The 7,109-nt window shown below is 37.7% G+C and overlaps 1 pseudogene; it reads left to right on the forward strand.

The window, feature by feature from the left end:
- The first annotated feature begins 2,091 nt into the window (after positions 1-2,091).
- LOC104998858 lies at positions 2,092-3,029 on the forward strand (annotated as a pseudogene).
- The last annotated feature ends 4,080 nt before the right edge of the window (positions 3,030-7,109 follow it).

Below are 7,109 nucleotides of genomic sequence, written 5' to 3' on the forward strand. Positions count from 1 at the left end.
TCCCTCTTTTTTTCCTCTTTCCTCCTCTCTTCCCCTCTCTTTCTCTTGTCCTCTTCTTTATTTTCTTTGTTTATGTTGCTTGAATTTAATCCAGCTCATAATCGTTTTATTGCTTAAGTATCATTTGAGAAAATAAAATGTGGAGAGCCTTATAGTAGATGTGGTGGATAATACCACCATCTCTGTATTGCATGTGTGAATGCGTGCTCAATTGTGTCTGAATCTTTGCAGTCTCCTAGACTGTAGCCCATCAGGCTCCTCTGTCCATGGAATTTTCCAGGCAAAATGCTGGAGAAGGTTGCTATCTCCTCCTGCAGGCGATCTTCCAGACCCAGGGATCGAACCTGCAACTCTTGCATCTCTTGCACTGGCAGGTGGATTGTTTACCACTAGTGCCATGTGGGAAACCCCTCTGTGTTGCAGAACACTGTAATTTCAATTAAATTGTTTTGGAAAGTAAACATAAAATCATTTAACACAAATAGAAACTGTTAAAGTCTGAAATAAATAGTGGACTTAGAATGGAATTTGTAGTCACCAACTGTTTGGTTTGTACACTTTTTCTTTGTAACTCCATTTTCAGTGTTTTAGATTATTAAAACAGAAATAATATGAGTCCAACACAACGTGCGATCAGTATATACATCTTTCACTGTCATAGATGAATACATAATATTTTTCAGTATTATAATAAAGCCATGCATGAATGGTATCCCTGACACCACCTGGAAAACATTCCAAATTCATGGAGAAAATCCTCAGTATTTTTATATGAAGGAAAGATTTTATGCTACTATAATATTTAAGGAGGGAATTAGAAATTGGATAGAAATTGCTTAATAACTTCTCTACATTTGAAAAGGTTTTATCATGCAATTTCTATTTAATATTCACAATACGTGTGGAAGTTTCAAAAATTACTTATCATTGCATCTTATTAAGAACTTGTCTCAAATCTTAGTCAAGCAAATTAGTACTCAGTTATAGACTGCTAATTTCCAATTTGTTTTTCAATTGTTATTTTTACTTTTCTCTGATTTGTTTTCCCCAAATTACTTAATAAAAATATGGAAGAAGGATATTATTACAATATTGGAGAAGAATTAAGACAAGACTTCAATGTGCAGACAGAGAGAGGTGAACACAAAACACAATAATGAGAATAGTGCATCCCATACCAATCCTTAGTTGAGGATATAGTAATCTAATTTCTATTGGCTATTGTTATCCATTCGTAAATCAAATACTCATTGGGTTATTTATATATGTTAGTTCCCAGGAAGGAGAAGTATATGTAAATGATACATTCTATGTTCCCCTGAAATTATCGGTTGCCGTAAAAGTAACTTGGATTTTTGAGTTGTACATGCTTAAAATTCAGTCTTAATAATGCCTTTTATTTACTTTGATCTTAGTCAATTTATATAACGTTTTTATGTTGAAATTTATTGAAAGCATGGCTGCCGATTGCAGGAATTATCACTCAAATGCAAAATCAGTGTTTGAGATTTGATAAAAACCTTTTTTGGCTGAGTTCTTTTTGACTCTTTCAATTGAAATAAACTGACTATACCAAATATTTTAACAAAAAAATCACAAAGATCATCCCCCAAATCACTTTTTCTGGCTTATTTTTTAATTATAGTTGCATGACTCAAAAATATTTGGATAGCTTAAATCAAAATATAAATAAATGCAATTAATTTAAAAGAAATAACATGAGAAAGAATTGATGGAAAGGTCATTCTAAATAAAATTGTCAGATTTCTTGCTATATATTCGCCTCACACAGCTGAATAACAAAATGAAGCATCAATTATTTCACTATCAGTAACGGGAAAATACAGCCATGTATCAGCAGACCTAATTCCTGATATTACTCTTTTCTGATGGATTATTTTTCGTGAAAGAATGAACTTCTTTAAACTATGGCTTAATATCAAATTTAGATGCTTTTCTAGGACTCAAATTAGTGAGTTTTGAAAGTGCAGTGCACACATTTTATCACTTGGCAAACTGCAACTCAGAGAGATAGAGGATTTTACATTGATTTTATGTGTGTGTGTGTGTGTGTGTGTGTGTATATTGCAGATGCTTCCAGGAGATCAAACAGCAGAAGGCAATTTCTCTTCAGTCATGGCATTTGTTCTCCTGGGATTTTCGGATCTTCCAAACCTCCAAGGACTTCTATTTGGAACTTTCTTTCTCATCTACATATTCATCTTAACGGGAAATAGTCTTATCATAATAATCACGAGGGTAGACCCTGTGCTCCAGACGCCCCTGTATTTTTTCCTTGCAAATTTCTCGTCACTGGAAATCTGTTACGTATCTGTCACTCTCCCTAGGATTCTAGTGACCCTTTGGACTCAGGACAGAAGCGTTTCTTCGCTGAGCTGCACCATCAGACGCGCTTCTTCCTTGCTCCGGGGGCGCTCCTCCTGGGGGCGAGGCCCGTGTCCTGTGCGTCCACGTGCAGCCTCTGCGCCGCCCTCTGCTCACGACCCACAGGACGGGCCTGCAGTCGGCTGCTGGCGCCTGGGTGCGGGAATTCCAGTTCCCACAGCACAGACATGCCGGGTGTCCTCATTGCCCTTCTGTGTTTCACAGCAGATCGATGGCTTCTTCTGTGATATTCCCCGTTGATCACCCTGGCCTGTGGGGACACTGCGCTTAATACATTTGTGTCTATGCGGTTGCTGCGCTGTTTGCCATGATTCCTTTCCTCCTGATACTGGGCTGTGATGTCAAAATCATTTCTGCCGTCTGAAAGCTGCACTCAGCCACAGGCCGGTCCAAAGCCTTCTCCACCTGCTCTTCCCATCTCCCCCTTGTGCTTTTATTCTTTGGCTCCGTGACTATTGCCTATTTACGCCCCAAATCAAATCATTTTGCAGGAACCGACAAAATGCTGTGTTTCCTACACTGCTGTGACACCAGTGTTTAACCCCTTGATATACAGTCTTAGGACTAAGGATGTGATTGCAGCTTTGAAAAAATTATTACTTAAGAAAACACTGAAGATGTGAAAGGTCACTTTTTAATGTTTGTCTCAGAGGGCTCACAGAAATATGATTTAATTTCATTCTTCCCATGTTTACTGATAGTGTAATTATTCCCAATTATTATGTTGTCATTTACACTTATTACATATTTTGGGCTTTCTGCCTGAAGTCAATTTGACTACATTTTAAATAAGAAAATTAATTAATTGTGTTTTATTCTTTAAAACAAATCCACTTTTTCATAGCCATTTAAATTTTACCCAACTCTAACACTTTCAGATAAGCAAACCGCTAGAATTTTGCTTAAAATGTGTAGAAAAAAAAATACTTTGCCTTGATAACTGGTAAATTATTTACAAATATGCTGGTACCACCATTTGTATTTGTGACTCATTTCTCATGGGAGAATTTTTATTAGATATGTGATGAGGAATGAACCCAAGCCTAAATTATAAGTCATATGTTTGTGAATAATAATTTTAAAATAGAATAAAAACCTTTCATTACATCCACTTTCTCAGTGTAGATTAAGAAAATTATTCCATGTGTAACCAGAGGGAGCTGAATACCTGGATCTTTTCTTCCCGCTTCTTCCAAGAGTTATAAAAACTGAATATCAAACATCTGACACAGCAATGTCATACTGCTCTCATTACTGTGCTTCATACCGATTTCCAAAATGCATTTCCTACTTAGAATCTTTGCTAGAGCTTACTTGAATTAACAAAGTTGCAATGAAAAAAAATCTATGTATGGATTCTTTTTTTACACTTAATATCAAGGAATAGATTAGTAATTTAGATGAAAATTAAGAGCTTCCCCGATAGCTCAGTTGTTAAAGAATCCACCTGCAATGCAGGAGACCCCAATTCGATTCCAGGATCAGGAAGATCCTAGAGAAGGGATAGGCTACCCACTCCAGTATTCTTGGGCTTCCGTTATGGCTCAACTGATAAAGAATCTGCCTGCAATGCAGGAGACCTGGGTTCAATTCCTGCGTTGGGAATATCCCCTGATGAAGGGAAAGGCAACCCATTCCAGTATTCTGGCCTGGAGAATTCCATGGACCCTATAGTCTATGGGGTTGCAAAGAATCCGACATGACTGAGTGACTTTCACTTTAAAAGCAAAGATTCACACACAATTACTTAATATCACAAATAGTAATATATCCTTTAATAATGCCTAACACTGCCTGCCTATAAGCTGTATTTAAATTAGTATGAATATAACTAATCCTTACCAGTTGATCTTTCAGTAATGTATATGAAATTAACCAGAGGGTACAGATAAAATCTGCTTTTGGACTGTGGTGTTGAAGCAGACTCTTGAGAGTCCCTTTGACTGCAAGGAGATTTAATCAGTCTATCCTAAAGGAGATCAGTCCTGGGTATTCATTGGAAGGACTGATGTTGAAGCTGGAACTCCAATACTTTGGCCACCTGATGTGAAGAAGTGACTCACTGGAAAAGACCCTGATGCTGGGAAATATTGAGGGCAGGAGGAGAAGGGGACGAAAGAGGATGAGATGGTTGGATGGCATCACCGACTCGATGGACATGGGTTTGTGTAGGCTCCAGGAGTTGGTGATGGACAGGGAGGCCTGGTGTGCTGCTATTCATGGGGTTGCAAAGAGTCGGACACGACTGAGCGACTTAACTGAACTGACAGATAAAATCAAGAATTAATCCATCATAAATATCCTAACAGGAAAGAAAAAAGAATCAACACTTCACTATATACCTGCTTCTCTCTTTCAAATGCGTAACTCAAGGGATACTCAGTCTCTATAACTAAAAATTATTACTAATACTTGTAGACAACATCATTTATTTATCTAATGATAATGTCACTTTATAGGTTTAATTTCTTTTGTAGATTTTGTTCCTTCAGGTTAATTTCTCTTTAAAAGAGTTAACAGTTTAATTAAAACATTTGATTTATAAATTTGGATTTTTATTTTTCTAGGGCTTGTGGGGATTCCTAGGTGGTGCATTGGTATAGAATTTGCCTGCCAATGAAGGAGATGCAGGTTCAATTCCTGGGTTGGGAAGATCCCCTGGAGAAGTAAATGGCAACTCCCTGCAATATTCTTGCATGAAAAATTCCATGGACAGAGGAGCCTGGTGGGCTATATAGTCCATGGGTTAGCAGGAGTTAGACATGACTGAGTGACTGAGTACACACACATGGCACACGTGAGTGTAAATATCTTAGCCTACTTCATCTATTTTTTTATGTCAAAAATTAAATACATTACTGATGGTGATAAAGAAAGTGAAGATATAATGGTTATGGGAGTGCTATTCTTTCCCTTTCAAACTGTGATGCTAAAGAAGTCTCTTGGATGCAAGGAGGTCAAACCAGTCAGTCCTAAAGGAAATCAACCATGAATATTCATTGGAAGGACTGATGCTAAATTTGAAGCTCCAATACTGGCCACCTGATGCAAAGAATCAACTCATTGGAAAAGACCCTGATGCTGAGAAAGATTGAAGGCAAAAAGGAAAAGGAAGTGGCAGAGGATGAGATAATTAGATAGCATCATGGATTCAATGGGCATGAACTTGAGCAAACTCTGGGAGACAGTGGAGGACAGAGGAGCCTGGCATACTACAGTCCATGGGGTCGCAAACAGTTGGACATGACTTTGAGACTGAACAACAATAGTAATTCTTTCCCTTAACTCTTAGCTAAGCAAATTGAAATGAAACAGTATCAGTCCTATAATCAAGATAACTGATTTTTGTTTTGAATTTATTATAATCTGTGCATTCTCAAGTATCTCAACTGTTCTTTTGTGTCAATTTCTTTGTCTATAAAACAGCAATAATGCCTACTATGATTAAGTATGTCAAAGCAATGAACACAATATCTTGGATTCAAGGAGTCTTTTTGGAAATTTTAAAAATCTTGGAGAAGGAAGCATTTGCCAACATCTAGTTTTCCATAGAATGAAGGCTATTCATTTAAATATTGAAATTATTTTAACAGTATTATTAATATAAATTCTCTTACAACAACGTTCATACTTCCCTGCCTTCTTAAACCTTCAGACAGAGTTCATTCTGTCTTGATGTCTCATGATACGCATGCATGAATAAATGCTTGCTCTTATCCTTGGCTTACAGCACCTGCCACTATTTGCTGACATGGAACATTTAATTTTGCTCTGAATTTCCATAGAACACATATTCTTCTATCTCTTTTCCTTTCTTGATTCTCATCACTTGATTTTCAAGATTCTAGAAACATTCTTTAATTCAATTAACTATTTTTCCTAATATGTTTTTCATTGTCATCTATCATTCTTTATCTCAGTGAAAAATAGTAGTTTTTTGTTAGTCATTTGATTTTACTTACAATTCTAAATGAGACCTCACTTGAAAGAAAGGGACAGAGATTATCTCAAGGCTCTTTCCCTTTTTATTTAAGATATTCAGTGGTTTGTTAATGTTTACACATACTTTCAGTATGGAAATCCAATATATGAAGCAGTTACTAACTGATTCTCTGTTTTGTCAAGTATGTTGGCTGTCACAGAATGCTGCTGCTACTGCTAAGTCGCTTCAGTTGTGTCTGACTCTGTGCAACCCCATAGATGGCAGCCCAACAGGCTCCCCCGTCCCTGGGATTCTCCAGGCAAGAATACTGGAGTGGCTTGCCATTTCCTTCTCCAATGCATGAAAGTGAAAAGTGAAAGTGAAGTCGCTTAGAGACCCCATGGACTGCAGCCTACCAGGCTCCTCCATCCATGGGATTTTCCAGGCAAGAGTAACTGGAGTGGGGTGCCATTGCCTTCTCCGGCTGTCACAGAATAATGACCCTCAAAGATACACTTTATAAGGAAGGCTGAGAGCCGAAGAATTGATGCTTTTAAACTGTGGTGTTGGAGAAGACTCTTGAGAGTAGCTTGGACTGCAAGAATATCAAGCCAGTCCATCCGACAGAAAATCAGTCCTGAATATTCATTGGAGGGACTGATGCTGAAGCTAAAGCTCCAATACTTTGGCCACCTGATGCAAAGAGCCGACTCATTAGAAAAGACCCTGATGCTGGGAAAGATTGAAGATGGGAGGAGAAGGGGAAGACAGAGGACAGGAT

Source organism: Bison bison, unplaced genomic scaffold, assembly GCF_000754665.1.
Source record: "Bison bison bison isolate TAMUID 2011002044 unplaced genomic scaffold, Bison_UMD1.0 scf7180017864338, whole genome shotgun sequence".
In the NCBI taxonomy this organism is placed as follows: Eukaryota; Metazoa; Chordata; class Mammalia; order Artiodactyla; family Bovidae; genus Bison; species Bison bison.